The 21,944-nt window shown below is 45.7% G+C and overlaps 1 long non-coding RNA gene across 1 annotated transcript in view; it reads right to left on the bottom strand.

The window, feature by feature from the left end:
- Window positions 1-451: 451 nt before the first annotated feature.
- Window positions 452-21,944, bottom strand: part of LOC142776212 (uncharacterized) — a 185,471-nt gene continuing 163,978 nt past the window's right edge. The window contains exons 2-3 of the long non-coding RNA XR_012887378.1: window positions 13,243-13,384; window positions 452-659 (exon numbers count right to left, since the gene is read on the bottom strand). This is a non-coding gene — a long non-coding RNA (uncharacterized LOC142776212). The remainder of the gene's footprint in view (window positions 660-13,242; window positions 13,385-21,944) is intronic.

The raw sequence follows: 21,944 nt of genomic DNA on the forward strand, positions 1-21,944 counted from the left end.
CGCCGGTGCGATAGAGACGAGAGAAAGCAATTACAGCGTGCGACAAATCTTTCTAGTTCCGTTCGCACTCGACGGATTCTAACAATATTCGGGGTGGTCGATTCGTGAGCCAATAAACTTCCTCAATGAAACCATCCAGTAGTTACTAGGAAAAGTGTTTTCATTCATTCATTCATTCATTCATTTATTTCTACTGTTAGCCCAGAAGTGGGCCGTTACAGGGTGGAAGTACAAACAATTATTTGAGAAAAAGATGTACCGTACAGGTCTCGAGATAATTTCTCGGTATTATTGTGAGCAGCAACTCGAAGTTATACATAACAAGAAATGGAACACACATGCAATGCAATACATACGCGCACAACAGCACATGACGCATTTGAGGCGGCACTTTTGCACCGCGCTGAAGATTTGAAAGACCCTTAAGCACAAAGCCCCTTAAGCACAAAAAAGCGGTAATCATCTACTTTATTGTATAGACATGACGTGAGGGTGACCAGGCAAATGTTTCCGTTACATCGGCAGGAGTTCCGCCAGGGTCGCTTCTAATTATTACCAAGTTTGTCCTGGAGTTGAAGCTGATTCGTGCTACCTCGTTGACTTCCTTGAAAGCTGCAAAGCCTGCTGCCCAGCTTGCATCGCTTGGAGCTCATTGGTCCCTGAAATACGTGGGAAGCAATTCGCACGACTTTAAAGCAGCTTCAAAAGGCCTTCAGGCTTCGTCGCACCATGTTTACCATGCAAGGCCAGCTTGTTTCGCACATCACACACACACACTCTACTGTGTAATTTAAAAAAAGATGATGCAACTAACTACGCGTTATTTGCTACAGTGATCAGGTGTACTAAATCACTGATTCTATTGATGCTAGTGCTGAAACCTACAGTAGTCAGCAAGCCTTATGCGAATGCTCCGCAGGGTGTCCTGAAACAGTTTGATTCATGCTATAGGGCCGCGTACTTTTTGGTTCTGTTGCCTAGATGTTACTCATGCATGCCGACATATTATCCTAGCATACTAATGTATTATCTCAGCAACAGTACCAAGTGCTTCGCGGCTGGTGTCAGTCAGAGTAGTCAAGGTCACGTGATCGCAGCATTCGTGTAAAGCATCCATGCAGCCCCAATATCAAGTACAGATATTCAGTGGAGGCTATACGTATAAGCTGACTTATGAGTTTACTCTGAAGCAGTGCACCTAACGAATTCACACACTTAAGTATATCGACCTCTGGTCTCAGTTATGACTTTCTCCACAATTCCTACAAGGAAAAACGACGCTCTTGCGCTGTTCGTTATGAAAGGCTGTTTTTAGCACAAAGCACAGGTGGATGGCACGGGTGGCTCACTGTTACACCTCATAACTTTACCACATGCATAATATACTATGAGGGGCCAGTTGGATCGTATTGCGTTTAGCGTACTGAGTATCGCGATATCACAGAAAACATTCACACAGAGAGGGAATAAAGAATAAAAAAAGATCGAGTGCAGACTACCAATTTGTTTATCGAAGCTGAGAACCTCATACACATTGAATTGAAAAGAAATAGCGCCGATGTATAGGCGTAACAATTAAAGCTTAGGTTGACACAGTTTATCATGTACAATCATTTCTCGTTTGCGTGTCAAACAGCGCTTTTTGTGAAGGTGTCTGATAGCGATGAAACAATCAATGATTTCATCTCTGATTGAACCTGTTTTGCAAGAACAATACGTCACTTGATCTGCTGTATTTTTTATAAGATTGAGAAGTTTTTCCGACATGTTTTGATATACTGGCCTTGACAGTCCTCTACACAGCGCGCATTCTCGTTAATGTGACATTTTTGTGCGACATATTCCGCGGATGAATGTAAGAATTTCTTTTTTTTTTGGTGTTTCCGCCCTTTGATTCAAGTAAAACACACTCAGAAAGACTATAACTCTATCGAATATAAATACTTTCGCGCTTACTCTGTGAGGTGCCATAAAGTTATAACACTGAACTAAGACAAAAGAAACACCTGCCTCGTTTGTTAGAGGTGGACTCTCGGTTTGAGCTGAACAAATGTTGCAACTTCACATGTGATACGAAATGATGAAGACCGGAACAAAGATTTCGCCTTGTTACTTTTTATTTCTATTCTAGTATATACTCTGGCGCCACTTGTTCCCCTCCAGCATGAGAGCGGAGATCATGGTTTCCGATATAGTAATATAGTATGCGATTGGGCCAACTACAATGTCACTTGTCGGAAGGGCTGGATGTGGGGCGCATGGCTGTGGCATCTTCTATATTTGTTTTTCTAACTTGACATTTCATCATTCCTGTCCTAGATGCCATACGATGTGCTCGAATACCGCTTATATACGCAAATCAGGCTGAACATTTGCGTTCTCAAGTGGCGTCTTCGACGACTCTCGAGTGTATAGCTGATATCTGAAGCCGGCTGGTCTCACGCCAATGGCTTCCGAGAGACGGCGTTGTATCCGGGTTGTTGATACGCCGCCCGAAAATGCCCGGGAAGGACCTCCGGGTGTATTCGAAGACCGCCAGCGATGAAACTCGACGCCGAACCATCAATGTTCCTATGTCTGGCGGTTCTCATTGCTATTGTGCTCATACACACAAACGTTGGGGAGCGCGCCCGAAAAGAGCGCCGAAGGCAACGTGAAACCAGGGGCATTGTGAGGTGGTGGACCGCCCGCGAACTACAGAATGAGCATCTGAATAGTTATAGACCTTTCTCCAGCACTGAACCTGTATGCGGGAGATCTTTATGTGGGGCTGACAGGGACGGAACGGCGTTCCTTTTCAATTCACAATACGCCACGGGCACTCGACATTACGATAGGCTGCACGAATGCATACCCTTTATAAGTGCCTGGGAAGAGCCCGTCACTGCATTATGTGGAGCTTCAGTCCACTGCAAAGCAGGTCAAGTGTCGCTTCCACGTGCATATCAAATCAGGCATATAGCTCAATCTTAAGCGCGTTCTTTGAGTTCGCGTTTCCGCTATCCGATGTTTATCCCTCAGCTTTATATGAGCATTTTATGAGAACGACAATGAATGTGCTGCAGTGGCGTCGTGTTAATATGAACTCACCTGAGGCGGTCACTTGAGGGATGCATATGCACACATATAGGTTGCCCAGAGGGCGAAGAAAATGCACCTGTCAGCCTCATTCACTTTAACGCAGCCCAGTATGTATGACGCAGTTTTTGTTTCTGGAATCTTGGCATCGTCATGAAATGAATGCCGCACTACGTCCGCTCACCGAAGCATCGGCATCCGTGTAAGTGAAATATTTCTGAAATTGCATTTCTGAAATCTTATATATTTCTGAAAATATAGGTTACATAGACAAGTCACGTTTTCAGCCTTCCTTTGATGTCACCAAAGCAGCGGCTCGGAAAAAAAAAATCAAGGCATGCTTCGAAGGCCTTATTGGTGCCAAGCCTGATTGAAGTGGGGAGCTGGAAAGCATTCTTCGTCTCTTCGGTTTTCTCTTTTCTTCATGCTCTCTTCCTTTGTTTTTTTTCTTTGCTCTTTTTTTCCTCTTCATTTCTATTTATTTCTGTTTTTCTTTCTATGTCCCCCTTTTCTTTTTATTTTTTATTCCTCACTCGCTTCATCTTCTTTCACGATTTTTATACGTGGTTTTGTTTGGGTTGCACCAAAGGAGGAGGACTACTTTTCGTTGGCGTGAGAACGCGCTAACTATGCCACAGATGACTGTGCTATACGCACTTAATATTATCATCAAGACACTCAAATAACAAGAAAATAAGACCTCTCTGGCGCGAGCGCACGCTCTATATGCTATTCCAGATTTCGCCTGCGTTACGCCAAGCGACGATGACAGGAAACGACATCTTACGACGACCCTGCCTCTAAAGTGCTTCGAGTTCACAAATTCACAAAAGTTGGACTACTAATCGGTGACTCTTCGCATGTAACCGATTCTCACAATGCGCGGGATCTGCTGCAATATTTTTATGATAGAAGTGTTTTATGCTGGGGCCCACCATGGCTCCGCTGATGTATTCGCGCCACGGATATGACTTTGCAATATGCATACAAACGGATTGTCAAGGAAAAAAAAACGAGAAGAAAAAATTGGCCCCGTATATGCATGTTTCACTGCAAATGTCGAAAGACGATAGTCTTGCGTGTGAGAGAGTGAACAAAACGTTTATTTGATGTTCTGCGCGAGAAAATCGATGAATTGTATTCTGGAAGCTTAGACACGAGCGCTATCTGGCAGTTATCTTCGAAAACGAAGGAACACGTGCGTGCCCGCGGAGGAAGATGCGCGCCTGTCTCGGAGGCGATAAGGTGTAGAACGCAAAGCGGCGGGCAGGTGCCACCACCGTGTCGTCCTAGCAAAGTGTTGGAAAAACTTTTATTTTTGAACATCGTGTTGCACTATCAGCGCAGCGTGATAAACGCTACTTTCCTTGGAATTACTTGTGTGTACTTCCTCTAGTACAAAGGCACACATACAAAACATTGAGGTGTTGTTATAGTGCCTCAGATATGCACAATTGCTTTTTAATTGACAATCGCACAAGTATGACCGCTGAAACTTGAGAAATATTGGTGGGTGCTACGAATGGGGTTGGCCGTTTGGGGTACCGTTTAGGGCCGTTTGGCGTATCATTACGGCGGTCAAATAGGCAAATGTACCGACAGACAGACAAACCAAAATTTTGGCATCGAAGGTCCCCAAGAAAGACTATCGTCTTCAAAAGCTTTGTCGCTCGGTCTTGAACCTACGACCTCTCGCTCCACAGAGCGTGTTGCGAAAGCACTAAATCACGAAACGTACGTTTTCAAGCTTGCTAACGGTCAGCTATTTATATAAGTTACACCATTTGCCATTTGGCGGTCCTCAGAGCTCCACAACTTCCGCGCATTTTTGTCATCAGTATCGAGATGGCGCGAAGAGCTCTCGTTGGGCGCGCTCTAAAGCTCGTGAGCTCGTCAGCTCTCGCGCTTCGACGAGCGCGTGCGTCCACGGAACATGGTCTCCGCAGCGCGCGCGCGCGCTCATCAGACTCGTGATTCGAGAGAGCGTGAAGGTCACTTCGCTCACTGCCGCGGTCGCGTTTACGAAATGAGCACGCTGCTCACATACGATAAAGTAAGAATCGTGCTCACGCTCGTTCTGCGTATACTTGTGCGTTCGTTTCAGGCGCCTTTCTTTCTGTTGGAGAAGCGTGCTTTTAAACGTCGAGCAGTGACAGTTGTTAGTCCGCGCTCGTCCTGTCTAGGCTCATTTTTGCATGCTTTCTGCTCGAGCTGCACGCTCTAAGTTTCGATCTGATTGCCTTTCTCCACGTGGCATTACAATATGTTGCTGTAGCACTCACTGCCTCGCCCTTGAGGCGACCATGTTTTTTTTTTCTCTTTCCCGTCGGCTTCTGAATGGCTTGTCGAAAACTGACCATTTCCTGCAACTATAAGAACTACTGTATTAACTATAATTTTCGCGGTTGCGATGTGTCATTGACACAGCTGTTTCGGTTCGTGCGCTTGTCTTGAGCGTGTGACGCCGAAAAAAACTAACAGAGCAGCTTTGCCGTAACGCATGAGTGTGACCGCGGTTAACCCAACGGTCAGGCACAGCATAGCAGAAAAAAAGTCAAACGGGCCGCAGTTGATTAAAAGAATAATGCAAGAGTCGAGAGGGCGTGTAATAAATGCTAACAGTCGAAAAATGACAACGACCACGCATCTCCAGGCAAACAAGCAAAGAAACACCGTTAAATGTAAACGCAAAAAAGAGAGAGAGCGAGGGTGACGGCAGGCAACGCCGAAGAATACGGGGTGGGGTGGGGGGGAGTAAAGCTGGGACAAACGAAAGAAACACAGCGTATTCGACAGAGCGCGAATGTTCACCGGTGGAGCGGAGGGGGCAGGGTCCGCGATGAGGGCCGGAAGTGAAACCGCCCACGCAAGGTGCGTAACGCCGGAAGTCGGCATGGCTGGACAAGAACACCTCCCCTTTCCTTTTTCTCCCCAAACACAATGCTACCTGTCGCATGCTCCGGGGGCCAAAACGGGCGACGGCAGTGAGGGGGTTGGGGGTTGATGCGGCAACGCCGGCGTACTGTCCTGAACCACTTGCTCCGGCTCGAAGGTGACCGAAACTTGCGCCACGCTGGAGTATGCCGCGTTTATATTCCTATAACGGACACTCAAGGGACGTTACTGGCAGAACTAATTAGGATGTTGATATTACTCTGTTGCTCAGTGGGAGAATACGTGTGCGATATGAAAATACATAAACAATGACCCATATGGTGAAAGCATCCCTTAACAAGTAATGAACTTGACGAGTAATTAGTCGATATCTGCTACTGGGGGTCTGAAAAAACTGCGAAAAACTTTTATGGGCGATATGCAGGAATTAGCCACACGGTGCTAAAGCGTTTGTCCTCTTAGCATCCTGTGCTTAAAAGCGCTGTCCTTATCCTTTCAGTGTCGCTCTGCTGACCAATATGAGCAGCCAACTATCCTGAGGAACTAACGGTCTTCCTCTCTTATTTAGTGGACAACAAACATTGACAGCGGCTGCCCGCTGTTGGGCGACGAATATTTCTGAGATTATTTCCATCGCTAATACGCAGCGCTTTTTTTTGCGATATGCCAAAATAAAATATCATTCGTTGAAATCGTATGATACTGAATGGGGACACCGTTCGTAAGAGATCGCCGATGCTGAAAAAAAAAGGAAAAAAAAAGAAGCATTTCATAGTGAAGGCGTAATTGCTTGATAAAACAACAAGGAGTTACTCACTGATCAGAGAAGGGTTTTTCAAGTTTCTTATATAAATATACAAGCAAATGTCAAGGCGGTTTTGTCTAGTCTCATTCACCAAAGTGATTTTCATGGTGTTTTGTCAGCTTTTTAAAGTTAATGTTTCACTTGCTGTACAGATTTTTTTTATTTAAGACAAAAACTTTGTGAATTTTTTTTCATCATCACATGATTTGAAGGGAGAAATGAGGTTTAAGACAGAGATGCTTCAATAAAATTGATATTAGGGCTCTGTAAGTGAGATCTTTTATTATATCTTAAGTGGGATTTTTTTTTCTATAAATCATGCAATCCACCAGAAGCACAACAGACGTCGGCACAACACTAATCTTATGGCGTATTCGGTTGGGCGTTTACGAGTGCTATGGAGCACTCTGAAAAGTGGCTGAGCATTCGATTGGTCGAGTTTGAGCACTCGGACTACCTTTGGTTGGTTTTTTCAGAGTGTCAGCCTCTGACGCAGAGTGCTCTCGCGCACTCTGACTTCGAAGTGAGAGTGCGGTGCGATCTGACTGGGAGTATGGATCACGTGACACAAGCTGACGAATCATGTTGCTGTTGGCAGGTGAACCTATATAGATGAACCAGGTGAACAGCGCCAACAGCGCTGGCGCGCACTTCGGAAGGACACATCGCGGGGCGCATCATACTTCGTTCACGTGCGTTGTCAGTCGTGTTTGTGGGTGTGCGTGTGGCAAGTTCACATCCACGAAGCCACAAGTGCACCATTTCGATAAGGAGGTGGCGGTTAGCGAAGGTGGCGGAAACGTCAATGCTGTTGTTGCTGCAGCTCGTAGACATCCACGCAATTTGTCTTGAAGATAGCAGCTCGGATGATGACGATCGCCATATTTATGTGCTGAGCTCAAAAGTCTGTCGCAGCGTCCAGGTATGTGTGAGAGATGTTCACTTAAATGATTGCCGCCATCCGTAGATGCGGTGCAGTAATGTTTACCCGGGGATGCTTTGACATCGCCGACATATCGGTTGGTGCGCTTCCTCTCGCACTCTGATTGCGAGCCGCCTCGGCGTCTGGCGACTCCAAGCCAGAAGAAAAGAGCGGCTTGCCAAATACACCATTAGAAAATAGGATACGTTCTAAGCTTAACGAGGTCGTAATCTTGGATAAGTTGTAAACTCATAGGTCATATATGAACACTTCTGACCATGTCACAAACACACTTTATCGGAATGGGCTACCTATATTTGCAGCAGAGTCCCGCAATTCCTACCATTTTAATTCACGGTTTTCTGTCTTATAAGTATGGAGGAGATTGTATGAATATTTGACGCTCAAAACCTAATTTGGATGTTTCCTTTTTTCTCTTAGACAGAACTAATTTCAGGGATTTATTGTTATCGCTATCATTACTGTGATTTCGATAGGGAATGCTATCGTTACAATTTATTGGATCGTATTGGAAAGTGAATTATTCCAGAGCGCTTTTTCTTTCCCTCATCCGCCATACCCTTTGCGCTCACCCTGAAAGCTGAGCTGAACGGAGGTGTGGCATTCTTAATGAAAGCATTAATCAAACTGCTCCTCTTGAACACTTCAGTTTTGATATCGAAGAAACCTAATCACAACAGAAGCTCTAAATCTCTTTGCGTATGCGCGGACGGACAGTTGCGTTGAAGGAGTACTACATATCTCAATACGCTCCTAATCTAACTTACTTTCGTGCTTCATTTGTGACCATTAAAAGTTGAAAAATTCACTTTGAAATGGTTTTGAAACGAAAATATTCTAGCTATGCATTTTATTTTCTTCCTTTTTTTTGCTTTAAAAATGTAGAACTGTTCTTGTTATGAAATTTCTTGTATCTCGCTGGCAGTACAAATGGTATGTAAAATCCTTACAACGAACGATGAACCTTGACAGGTATATTATGGAAGCTGAACCATTGCTGCTATTTGATGCTCGAAAAATTTGGAGGACGCTTGAACTTCGCATTCAAGAGTAAGAGGCGATAGTGTATAGGTACCATGGTTGCGTGTCGCCTTTGACCATGCCTCAAGGAAAGGAACATTTACGCGCATACACCATTGCTCGTTTCAAACTATTCTAGAGTGCCTACTGCAAGGTACAGTTGTGAAATGCTCACTGCACCATAATTCTTCCTTTCGCAAATTTACTGCAGCTACCCTCTACGCCTCCGTAAGGTGGCAGGTTCACCTGCACGCATTGTAATGGTTAATAAGCTTTACACCAGCCAAATGTTGCGCAATTTGCGTAATTTGAAACATGATGTCATTCTCCAATTCCTCGACGCAATAATGCATGAGTTAAAGAGACCCCTCGCACTACATGCTAACCTTATAGTTTATTTGTTTGTTTGTTTGTTTGTTTGTTTGTTTGTTTGTTTGTTTGTTTGTTTGTTTGTTTGTTTGTTTGTTTGTTTGTTTGTTTGTTTGTTTGTTGAATTACAAGCACTTGCGTGGCTCCACATCACAACTGCGTGCTACGCAGAAGTCATGGGTTCAATTCTCACTCGCACAATTTTTTATTACTTATTTATTTGCATCTATCTTGACTTTTTGCTCACAACCAACGACGACACCGCTGACAATACCAGAATTTCTGCGAAAAGAGCTCTTGAAAGCTATCACGTTAATGTTATGCGTTAAAAACATAATGACAAAATTGTGCGTGGCTGAAGGAAGAGGGGCAGGGTGAGGGTCCAATTAACACGAGAAAACTGCGCAAGTCCGAAATTACTGTTTTTCGTTAACTGTTCACTGTAAGAAACTAGACCCCAATCAGAGATGAATATTTGCACACTTCTAGTCCCCGCAAACGCCCACATGGGCCTTTATACTCAAGCATTGCAGCTTGCTCTCACGAACGAACAAGGTACGCATTCAAGATACTTATTTTGTGGGTATGCGTGATGTCATTGGCAAACGCTGTGGCTATAACCTAATCCTATTATATGCGGCTGTCATCAAAGATCAGCCAAAAATACCATATCATTTGCGCATACGGAGAGCTCATAAAAAATTAGCAGACCAGAACTGATTTTACCTTATCGTTGAGAAATAGAAAGGCACAAAACACATTCTAGGTATGTCGTTTTAACATGGCGTAAAACTGCGTTATATACGAAGCTCACATGTTATCGATAAACGAAGACAACAAAGGGACAGTCTCATTGTTTTCCTTCGCAAAGCTTTGCCCCTGTTGTCAAGGATGAATGTGTGGAGGACTGCGTTAGAACATGACGATGAGTAAAAATTGAGCGTGTCCACCATTTCTACATGAGTAAGTGCAGAAGCATCGAGTCAGATTTTTCTAGCTGTGGGACAAACACGTGTACAAACGGACGTTCATTTTTTTTCATTGGTGCGTTTTATTCTTTTTGTTTGAAATTTTGTACGCGCTGCAATTATGCATATCCTAATATTTGAGTCAGTGGTGGTAAAATTTTGACCCAATAAAAAAATGGGGGAGCGGGTGCGTACGTAGCCTCAAGGTGAGTTAAAGTGACAAGATGAGTACATTGACAATGTGGTACCAATTTACAACGTGTGCCGTAGCACACTCTGTCCTCTGCGCCATGGAGGACGTTACCCGGGCGCACCTTCCACGAAGTCCCTGTCGCATACACACCGCATGCTGCGGTACAGAGTCGCAACCGCTACGTCACAGCATATCAGCTCGTCAAGCCAACGGTCGGGTGCAACCGCAGAAAGGAGGAGGAGAGACGAGTTAGGGGGGTCGTCAGGAGGGGGGAGCCATCTTCCGGTGGCCGCCGAGGGGGCATCTATCAGAGCGACAGCATCTCTCGTCCCCTGGCCTGGACGCCGTTGGAGGATAAATAAGCGAACGAAATAAATGTTTCCCCGTTTTGGGCCCTTCCAGCCATCCCCACCCAGGTGCGCGAAGGAAGTGGCTCGCGTGATCGGCCCAATCGCGCCCGAAATTAGGCGAGAAAGTCACTGCGCTCGGTGAGACGACGGCTCGAGCCGGGTCGCCCGTGCATGAATGCACGGACTGCACGGTCCGGGGCCCGCGCAGGCATCCGTGCAGATCGACTGTCTACACCGTGGGCTTGCGCGTGCGCCTTCCAGGTACAATATTACGCGCTCGCGACGGAAGTGCAGCGCAACGGCACACGGTGACTTTTCTCATGAAATTGTGTAGCCCGTGGGAGAATAGAGAATCACTTCCTCCAATTTTTTTTATTTATTCAATTTCACCACTTCTTTTATTTTTTTTTTTTACAAATGCAGATTTATTAGCAAACATGGGAAGTGGTTAGAGTGCCATTTCGTTAAATCGACCTAGCTTCGGAGAGCTGGGTACAATGGGCTGAAAGCTGATGATTTGACGGATGCTTGTTTCCCCTCCGAGCTGACATGCGGCGATTACTCAGCATATACATGCTGGGTCAATGAAGCAAGTAGCCCCGCGTTACTCGTCTTCATCGTCCTTTGAGGGTGATTGTTCCGTAATGCTCATGTTATGCGCCTCAGCACAAGGAAAACCCATTTGTATACTTTCCACAATACGTGCGTGCTCATAGAATTGAAGATGGGATAAAGGATCAACTGATCAACAGCTATAACGCTATAGTTCTCACGCCTATACCCTACGGATCTGGTTGAACAACCGGGGAAAATCTTTTTTTTTTAACTTCTTTTGTGCATCTTCGCTTGAAGAATGTTGGACATAAGGAATTGAAGAATTAAAGGGGTGATGACACCTTTTTTCGAAGGCGATTTTAATCTGCCATACAAATATCCTGTATACAGAGACGACTTTGCGCAACTGTGACGCTCAGGAAATGCCGATAAGATATTTCATTTTAATATTAAAGTCAACTTTTTGGCGCCGCACCTATATACCGACATCGACACTAACTTGACGTCAGGCTACAGTAGTAATCCGGGTGTCTTCATGCAGCAGTCTGGCTAGTTGTGATGACGTCAAGAACCAGAACACACACACAAAAAAAAAAATGGCAGCTTGAACGTCGCCTTGTCGATCGTCTGCTCGCGTTCTGCGGTCACTGTAATACAGCCTGCCTATCAAGCGAGTAAGCGGAGTCAGGAATAGGGTACATGAACGCGAATACAAGATATATGCTTATCAGAGGACAAAGAAATCGTTCAAAAAGTGCCGCCATATCCACGAAGTGAATGATGATGAGTGGGCGAAGCTCCGGAGGTAAACCTGGTAAACCATGAATCCTCTGTACATTTTGCCCACTCGATTTTATTACATAGCTCCCCCTAGCGTACGTCGCCGCACTAAATCGAACGATTGCCTTCAACCAATGACACGTGCCATATGTGACATCATTCCTATTTTATAAGATCTCGCGTCTTTCATCAACTACAAGTACCGCTTCCTAGTTTATAACATCTTGCATCTTTTCATCATCAGCTACAAGTACCACCATCTAGTAAACACTACAAGAACTAAACGAGAGGTGGCTACATACAGGAGACGGTACCGCCATCTAGTGAACACTGTAAGAACTAAACTAGAGGTGGCTACATACAGGGGACGGTACCGCCATCTAGTGAACACTGCAAGAACTAAACTAGAGGTGGCTACATACAGGGGACGCACAGCCCACGCCCTAAGGAGCTTCGCCCCTAAAAAGCCGCGCGCAGACGAGGATACATCACAAAAACTTGCGCGTGCCCATACTACCGCCTGGCGGCGCTGCTCATATACCATGTCGTAACGTCAGGGTCGGCGCGTAGCCCGACATTTTTTCTTGATATCGGGGAGGTCACCCCAGGAATGGCCAATTTTCGCTCTCTATGCCATGGCGAGAACAATTTTAGGGAGGGGGGGACACGGCTTAGTGTGCCACCCCTTTGCTACGCACCTGCGTAAGAGTTCAATAAGAACCAAAACTAGCGTTTAAAAGCATGCTGTAATTACTTTTTGAGGGCACACTCACGCTTACCAGTACATTTCCCATACGCTCTCAGAGACTTGGCCTATTATTTGACGCAAACAAAAATGGTAAGTGAAAAAATTCGTGTCAGTACCTCTTCATGAGGCTAGACGTTTGTGCGCCCAGTGCAAATATATCCTCTGTTTCCCCCATGAAATACTTCATGCTGATAAGAATGAGGTGGTCTGGGTGAACGGTGCCCGGTGCAATACATCGTGGGCCAGCTAATGAGCCAGCTCATTGCCGTCTATCCCTGCTAAATTTTTACAACGAAAGCTGCATATGGCTGGGACAAATGGCGTCGGTGCCATGAGCGATCTGCATTGGCCATCCTATCAGTTATGTTGTTCTCAGCGTTGTACCCAAGCACGCGCTCAATTGGCTACGTTGTGAGTGACGTCGTCCATCCAGTCACAGCCATGGCACCGAGGACTAGGACATCAACATATATGAGAGATGAGTAAGCCACGGACAACTCTAGAACAGCGCCTACAGTGGAAACATAGGAAAGCTCACATTTTCCAGGCCGATGAGGCAGCCGGGGCACAAAAGCAGGCCTGGAAGACCAAGTATACCGGCAGCAACTGCGTTGATCCGACAGCCATCCAAGCTGCGCTAAACCGCGAACAGGAATGAAAGCGCCGCTGGAGGGCGGATCCTGCAAACCACACCGCCGAATTAGCTTGCGATGTCAAACTATTGCAACAACGCCGCGCCGAACAAGTGGCATTGCGGGCACAACAGCGTCAACGTAATGATTGCGGGAGTGCGTTCCTCGTGGTGCACGAACACCCACTTTCTTCGGTATCTCCAGTGGCACTTTGGCTTCGACTGCGACGTCTATGACCACCTGTGGTTTGAGTAACCATGCTATGATTAAAGCATTGCGGAACGCATTCAACCACCCAGTACACTCCTCCTGGACCGGGATCATGCGAGCCAAAATGAGTAGGATGATTGATTTATATGTGGTGTTTAACGTCCCGAAACTGCCATGTGATTATGAAAGACGCCATAGTGGAGGGCTGCAGAAATTTCGACCACCTGGTTTTTTTTTTTAACATGCACTCATATCTGAGCAGACGGGCACACAGTATTTTTACCTCCATCGAACATGCAGCCGCCGCAGCCGGGATTCGATTCCACGAACTGCGGGTCAGCAGCCGAGAGCGGAAATGTACTGGGGAGCGCGAGTGCGCCCTGAAAAATTAATTACAGCGTGCTTTTAAAAGCTGGTTTTGGTTCCTACTGTATCCTGACGTCACGACATATTATGAGTAGCGCCACCAGGCGGTATAGTATGGGCACGCGCACGTTTTCACGACGTATCCTTGTCCACGCGTCGCTTCTTCGATCACATGCTTCATCTGCTGCGCGCCGCACGAGTGGCAACTGTCGCGGCAGCGGGGCACAACGTTGGTATGACATCACATTTAATACGCAAGTTCTTCATCGACAATCCGAAGTCTCTCAGCAACTGAATATTGCGCATGTATGCGTCTATAGTGATGTGCAGCGAACAGAGTAAACTCCGCTTCGTTCGTTGGCTTGGTTAGCGTCCAGTGTCCACTTCGGCGGCGGCACACGAAGTCAACCTATGCTTGTCTCAGTGTCGGATCGGACGGGAATCAGTGGAACGGGCACCTATTGTCCCCGGTTTCACAGGCGCAAGGCTTCACCGGGCAAAATGTTGGCGGTATGACGACAAATTCAAAACCAAACGATTCATTTGCCCTTTGATAAGCGTGCATATTGTATTCGCGTGCACGCACACAATTCCAGACTTTCAAGCTCACTCCACAGGTATACGCTGAATGACAGTGTCCGCGCGAACACTCGGCGCGACCAGACGATCGAGAAGGCGACGCGCAAGCTGCCATTTTTTTGTATGTGGGCGTTTTGGTGCTTGACGCCACCGCAAGGAGCCAGACTGCTGCGTGAAGTCACCCGGATGAGTACTGTAGCCTGACGTCAGGTTAGTGTCGATGTTGGTAGGTGCGCTGCAACAGAATTGACTTTCATATCAAAATAAAATATCTTATCGGCATTTGTTGAGCGTCACACTTGCTCAGAGCCGTCTCTGCATACAGCATATTTGTATGGCAGAGTAAACCCGCCTCCGAAAAAACATTTCAGTACTCCATTAAGTGGTTGCAGGTGCCATGCAAGCCATGGCGCGTCGCACGTTATCGGCAGCTTATGCAGCAATAGAAGCATTCGGCTTAATTGTCATTATCTCAATGGGTAGATTTAAATATAAATCTTGTATATACGTAGGTTTTTTGTTTCTTTTTTTAACAAAAAACTTGCTACGTTCCTTCTAGCTGCAGTATTGGCACATCTTCTCAATGAAGGCCATTTGGACTAAGGTAACTGGGATTTTACAATCCCTGACATGTGCAGACGGCATCCCCATCCGAGTTCACGGGGTAAGCACTCCATGCGTGGTACGAACTGATAAATAGTATGAATTCGTTTGCATCATGCTTAGCTTAGTGAAATGAGTATAGATTTTGCTAATATACGACTAAATTGTTGCTTTGCTCATTTTCTTCTTCACAACATAAAGATGATATAGCCGCAATACAGGTACAGTTCATTAGCACATCCGCGTCCCACCTGCCACTTCGCGCACGTGCTTTTATCACCAGCTGGGATTGTGGGCAACCATACAGTGACTGATTGGGGAGACGATGTTGCATCCTCGTAGGAACAGCTGCTTTCCCTGTTCTCTCATCTTTATCCTTCAACCGCTTTACCTTTGTGCACAACAGTAAACCAGCAGTGCGTGTCCGATCGACCTCTCTGGCTTTTATTTTAACGATAGAACTGTTTTGCAAACTGTACCTTGTCAGATGAACCGAAAAACTAGCAACTTAAACGACTATGTGGCACCAATATTAGGTACATTTTTATTTATTTATTTATTTATTTATTTATTTATTTATTTATTTATTTATTTATTTATTTATTTATTTATTTATTTATTTTATTGGATAATTGATTGATTCCTGACCGTTGGTCCTCTAATTATGAAGGCAACAGTCATCTCAACAGCAAGAAGGTCAAAAGTTTCACTAAAGATGGCAACAGCGATAATAAAACGGAAGCAAGAAAATTATTTGGAGACTCGAAACCCGTCTTTAAACGGCAGGTTATTCTTATTATTGAAACGTTCTACTTAAGACCACGTGAAAAGACTTTATGGCACCAGAATTCCGTCCCGGAATCTCACCCAGCTGACAGATGGTGTTTGAAATGCCCGCCTGAAAGTAAATGGCTTGGGCCTTTACACATGAGGCAGCCTTCTAGGGCATCGCCATTGAAGGGGCGTCCGGACAACAAACCCCGAGAGTTTGCCCAGTGACACTTTAGTGTATAGGTGACGACCTCCTATTTACTTTGCACCGAGTCTCTCTCGTGGTGAGCGCGCGTTACATGCGTACTACACATACACGTGCGCACGCTCGATGGCTCACATTTGCATCCATGCAGCGCGCTTGTCTTCGCATCGGTGGACGGCACCGCGAGCGTATAGCGCCACCTGTGAGGCGTACCAGGCCGTTCTGCCCTTTGATCATGGCAGCTTATTTACGCACGCAGCCGTTCGTCCTCGTTTGGTCGCGCGGGGCGGGCTGTAAACAAACATTTCTCCTCTTTGCTACTTCCTCGTTGAAGGGCGCCGAGAAAGCAGCGCCCAACATGAGTGAGCGCGCGAACCGATTGCACTCCCGAGTCATTAGCCTCAAGATCGCTCAGTGCTCAAGAGGAGCGCAAACATCTCATTCCTCCTTCCCATTTTTTTTAGCGCGATTGTATTTTTTTTTTCTGGTTCAAACTTTTCTTTCTTTTCGTGGATTGCTTCTTACGCTTCACTCGCGGACCCTCTAAATGTGCGGCTGACCGGCCCGACGAGGAAACCACCACGCACCTGCAGACTTCTCCAGGCGAACAGTGGGCGTTTCGTTCGTGATCCTTCACCTCCTTGTTATCTTTTTCACCGCGGTATTCATTCCGTGAACTTGCGAGACATGCAAAATTATGCACAATCAATTTTGCGCTCTCTCTTCCAGCAGCTTCATGTTGCCTCACCGGAGCTCCTTGAAGACCGTGTGGTGGGCAAAGATGAAAAACTCACACACTTTCCTAGAAAAAAAAGAAAAGAAAGAGCTGGTTTGAGATAATAGGCTAGAGCTGTTGGGAGTGTGAGATAGAAAGTGTTTAGCGACAGCTGAGTGGGTAAACTTGGCCGCACGACTTGAATTTGATTCCGTAGAAGAAGAGCAACAGTTTGTGTTAACGGGTGGTACGTCTGCTGAGCGCACCCATCTCAAGATTGCCACGCTCACCGCGGCACTCGCTTTCCTTTTTTTAAGTCCACAGGATTGGTAAAGAATGCGCAAAAATCGCATTTTCCAAAAAACAGGGTGGGATTTGTTTCCTGGCCTCCGTACTGGTCATTCCCTTCTCAATTATACCGATGGCTGTTCTGCCGCCGAATATGCAACACCATAGTTGGGGTGGGGGGTGGGGGGGGGGTGCGAATTGCGAGGCTGGCCCTATGTGATTTTTGCATTGCCCTTTCTTATCTCCTTTTACGCGCAGGTATTTTCGCGTGTAAATACATCCACATTCACTTTAATTTCGTAATCCGTACTTATCATGCAAAAACGCACTATTTCACGCGCGTGCAGCAAGAGTAGAAAATGTTATTTAAAGGGGCCCTGCAACGCTTTCTTGTCATGGTCGCAAGATGCTGCCGACCGGTAGTCGAGATATCTGAGAACCCGTGAGCCAAGCATGACAGCGTAGCACGGGCCCGGGAATTTACAATTAATTCTGAAAGTCAGTTGGAAATCGCTGCCTCTTCTCTTTACAAATGACACCATCAACACAAAATTGCGCTCCGAAAACGCCGTGTTCACGGCCACTGGCTGATTTGAGCGTCGTGAGCTTCATAGGTTTGGCGGCCTCCACGAGATGCCGCCACGTACGAGGTTCGTGCACTCGCGATCACACTGAAAGTAAGTTGCGCGTTCAAAGAAAAAAAAAGAAAAACAAGAGCTGAATGCCATGATGCGCACTGAAGATTGGACGCATCTTCTTGCCCTCTTGTCAGCCCCATCCTTGTGTAGTTTTCAGCGCACTACGAAAGCAGTACGAAAGAAGAGAGGTGCTTGAAGCATGCGACAAATACCTGTAGTTATGTGTGTACCTGATGAATTGTAAAAACGTTCGCGGCAGTTGATTTGTCACGCAATAAGCTATTTCAATGAAACCATTTAATGATTACTTGGTAAGGTGTTGCAGAGCCCCTTTATCGCAGAAAATTGTTAGTATTCCTTCGCGTGTCAAAATATGCCAAGTGGTGGAGCAGGGGCTGAAATCAATCATTCACCGTAACTTTTAATTTTACATCGAGTGGCTATTCTATGTCTGTCATGCAGACAATCTTTCATCATGCCTATCGGAAATATTCGAATCTTTTTCCTAGCGCCGGTCACTAACTCTGTTCAATGGAGAGGAACAGCATAAAACAAGGAAGAGCAAAAACAAGAATACACCCCATCCTCCTCGATTTGCGAATATACCAACGGCAGGCACCTCGAGCACATGCAACAACGGAAAAACTACAGGATGTGACGCGGTAAGATAAAAAATGAAACGTTCGCGGTTGCTCGGACTCTTGGAATAATTTGGCCGGCCACTCAGTGGTGGCGAGTGCAAAGCCCTGCATGCAGCAGCGGTAGACGGCCAGCCTCGGAGATGCGGCGTCTTCCTAGGTGTCCCGGGGCGTGGCTCGTGCGAGACATGCACAGGCGTCGTGGTCGTCGAGATGAGTGACACCGCGGCCCCCGTGATTATAGACGCCTGCGGTCGCCGCGAGCCCCACGCATGCAGCCGCTGCTCGGGCACCGGCGCCGTGGCTGTCGGGGAGGAAGGAGAAGAGACCAGGTGCGGTTTTGCCTCTCGCCCCGTGGGAACCGTTACTGCCATGCGAATTCGGTTCCCGCGCCGCGGTCCCTCTCTTAATTGGTCCTCGCGTCCCTCTTTGCGTGTGCTCCCGTGATCCGCAACGCCCGCGCGCCATGCGGAGGGATCTCGTGCTCCCGCATTGTCGCCCTGCTCGCGCGTCGGCGTTGATCTCGCGATGGCCTCTCGTTTGACTTGCTTGGCTGCTCGCTGTGTAACGAAACGCCATTTGGGAAGAGCGCCGGCGTAACGCGTGCGCCTACGTCACAGATGGGGTGCGGAAAAACACAAGCACGAGCGTTTTGTCTGTGCCTGTTCGTGCGCCGCGGATCATGCATCGCTCGACTTTCGAACCGCGATACTTAAGCTCCACTGCACTTGGCTCTCGGGGGCACTTTATGTAATATTAATGATCCCAACAAACGAACATGTTTGTAGATTTCTATACATCACGTTTCTTCTGTCCGATCGCGACCATGAGAACGCTTCTATAGTTTCGCGAGTGGCACACAGCGAAACTATAGAGTGGCACACAGCCCTCACCTTACATGACGGATGTTCCGAAAAGACGCGCTGTAGAACAAAACAGTTATTTGTTCTCTTATGTTGCGTAAAAGTGCGTGGAAATCTCTCATATCGTAATACTCCATATAAACCTTGATTTGTAGAGTGGGGATCGGTGTATTTGTGTGGTGGTCTATTTCGTTTCGTTTTTCTCTTAATCTTTCTCGCATTGCACTTTCGATTAAATCATTCACTGTAAGACCAGTGTATTTCATCTCTGTCTGTTTTCTTCTGTTACATTTTTCCGCAGCGGTGTCAGTCATGATATATACAAAGCTGTGGCGACATTATGCAGTGCCTATTTCAAGTGGCTCTCTTCTTTATTTTTACAGCGAAACAGCAGCCGTTTTTGGCACCGTCATATCGCTTTCCGCCACCGCGGCCACCACAAGTGCTCGTAATATCTATCACGCGAAATGAAAAAAAAAACGAAATAAATGAAAGATGTCCTACACGACGTGCTCAGGACATAAAGTTTTTCCGTTTCATAAGGAAGCAATGAGTTCCGAACCCGGTCACCATGCGTGGCATTCCCAGTAGTTTACCACAGAGCCATGTTGGTGCTTGAAACTCCTACTCAAACACACCCACAGACGCTATGCAGATTGCATATGGGGAAGGGAATCGCGCTAACACGTTTTAAAGCATTCTAGAGCATTTTAGGGCAGTGAAATCACCACCAATGTTCGCACAATGTGAATTGAGTAACGTGGGGGTCGTTGATTACGCCCAATCTATTAAAATTGTAACAGTTATACTTCTTTTTTTCTTCATCATCATTATCATCATCATCATCTACCCCGGTATCAACAAAGTGGAACCACTGTCTTATAAATGTGTAGCGGGTACATTGTTTATCCACAGAATAACAAAGGGCAGCGTAGTGGTGTATCCATACTTCTAAAAAATTGTTATCAGTTATGGCGTACGGCATACCACGCAAGTTTACAACTAGTAGTTTAAACAACTTAATTTTAAACCCGCTCAAAACTCAGTTCATGGTTTTTAAAACATCACAAAAAATGCTACCTTTCATTCCACAAGTGTACATTGACAATCATTTCATTCCTGCGTCTAACTGTGTGTGTTTTCTGGGCGTAAAATTAGACCTTCATTTAAAGTTTACCAATCATATTCTTTACGTCAAACAAAAAAGAGCATTTGGTATAAGATCACTCATCAAATCTCGTCCTTTTTTTTCACTTGAAGCCTTATTGTCTTTATACTTTGCCTTCATACATAGTCACATCACCTATGGCATCACATCATGGGGAAATACATATAACACTCATATTTCGTCTGTACAGCACATTCAGAATCAGGCCATTCGCATCATTACGAACAGTTCATTTTATTCTAATGCTACCCCGCTCCTTCAGGCTAACTGTATTCTTACTGTGCCTGGCTTATTTAATTTTCACTTAATCATATTGTTATATAAACAACTTAACAAACAGCTTGTGTTTGATTTTATCGATGCTAGTTTACTCACTAACACCAATAGCACTAGATTCGCCCACAGTCACAACTTCCTTTTACCTAAATGTAACACCAATTATGGCAAAATGACGTCCGCCTTCGCGGTCATTAAATTGTGGAATAACCTGCCCTATACACTAAAATCATCATCATCTTTTCATGCATTCAAACGTGAACTTAAAAACTTCATCTTGCATAACTAGGTTACTTAACGATTGTTATGTATCCGGGCATGAAATTAGTAAGCCTTTGCAAATTTAGGTTATTGCTTTATGGCGTGATTATGTTTTACTTGCATAACTTATTACTATTGTTCTTGTGTCGCATTCTGACTGCCTTTTTTGTTTACTTGATGTTATTTTATGTACGTTCACTGTTTACTTTTCACTTATGTTGCGTATTTTACGTGCTGTTATAATTGTTATTTTATTGTTATTGTTAACCGAGGGTCCCACTGCTTCGCTTGACTTTGGGACCCTCGTCTGCATACTACATTCTACAAATTTTGTATTTTGAATGAATGAATAAACTGAAACTGAAACTGAACTGAATAGTGTTGAAACAATGGTCTATAAAAGACGCTTTTACAGCGTTCGCTTTGATGGCGCTGCGTTCAGCACAGGCCTGACGTTTTTTTTTTTTTTTGTAGAATTGTCGAGTTTTCTTGCGTTGTTGACAAACAACAGAAAATATACCCAAATATACAATATTGAAGTGTTAAAGTGTACAAACAACTCGAAGTCGGTCACGCAATTTTATGATCAAAATTGTGTGTGTGTGTGTGTGTTCTTACCCATATTTTTTTTTCTCGATTACGTGACACAATATTTCACTTACACTCTCTCCCCCCTCGCTTACCTGTTCCATGTTTTCTCCCGCCATAGCTAAACCTGTATGTCCTTGCCATTCAGAGACGTTCAGGGGAACAGTCTATACACGAGCGCCACGCACGAATACGGCGGGGACAGCGCCTGCACAGACATGGATGGCCGGCAGTGCATGGCCTTCTTCGCAGAACGGCAACACAAGACGTGGTAGCAACGTCGGGACTATACGCAGATCGAGGCCTTTTCGCGGATGACGCGTCCAAAGACGGGCGCCGGTCATTCCTTAGGCTAGCGCCACCTTCAACTGGGAGTTTGGTACATACGGCCGTTCACGACATGTATATTCCCGGCACTGCAGCATACTAACAGGGGCAA

This window comes from Rhipicephalus microplus, chromosome X (genome assembly GCF_043290135.1).
Source record: "Rhipicephalus microplus isolate Deutch F79 chromosome X, USDA_Rmic, whole genome shotgun sequence".
Taxonomy (NCBI): Eukaryota; Metazoa; Arthropoda; class Arachnida; order Ixodida; family Ixodidae; genus Rhipicephalus; species Rhipicephalus microplus.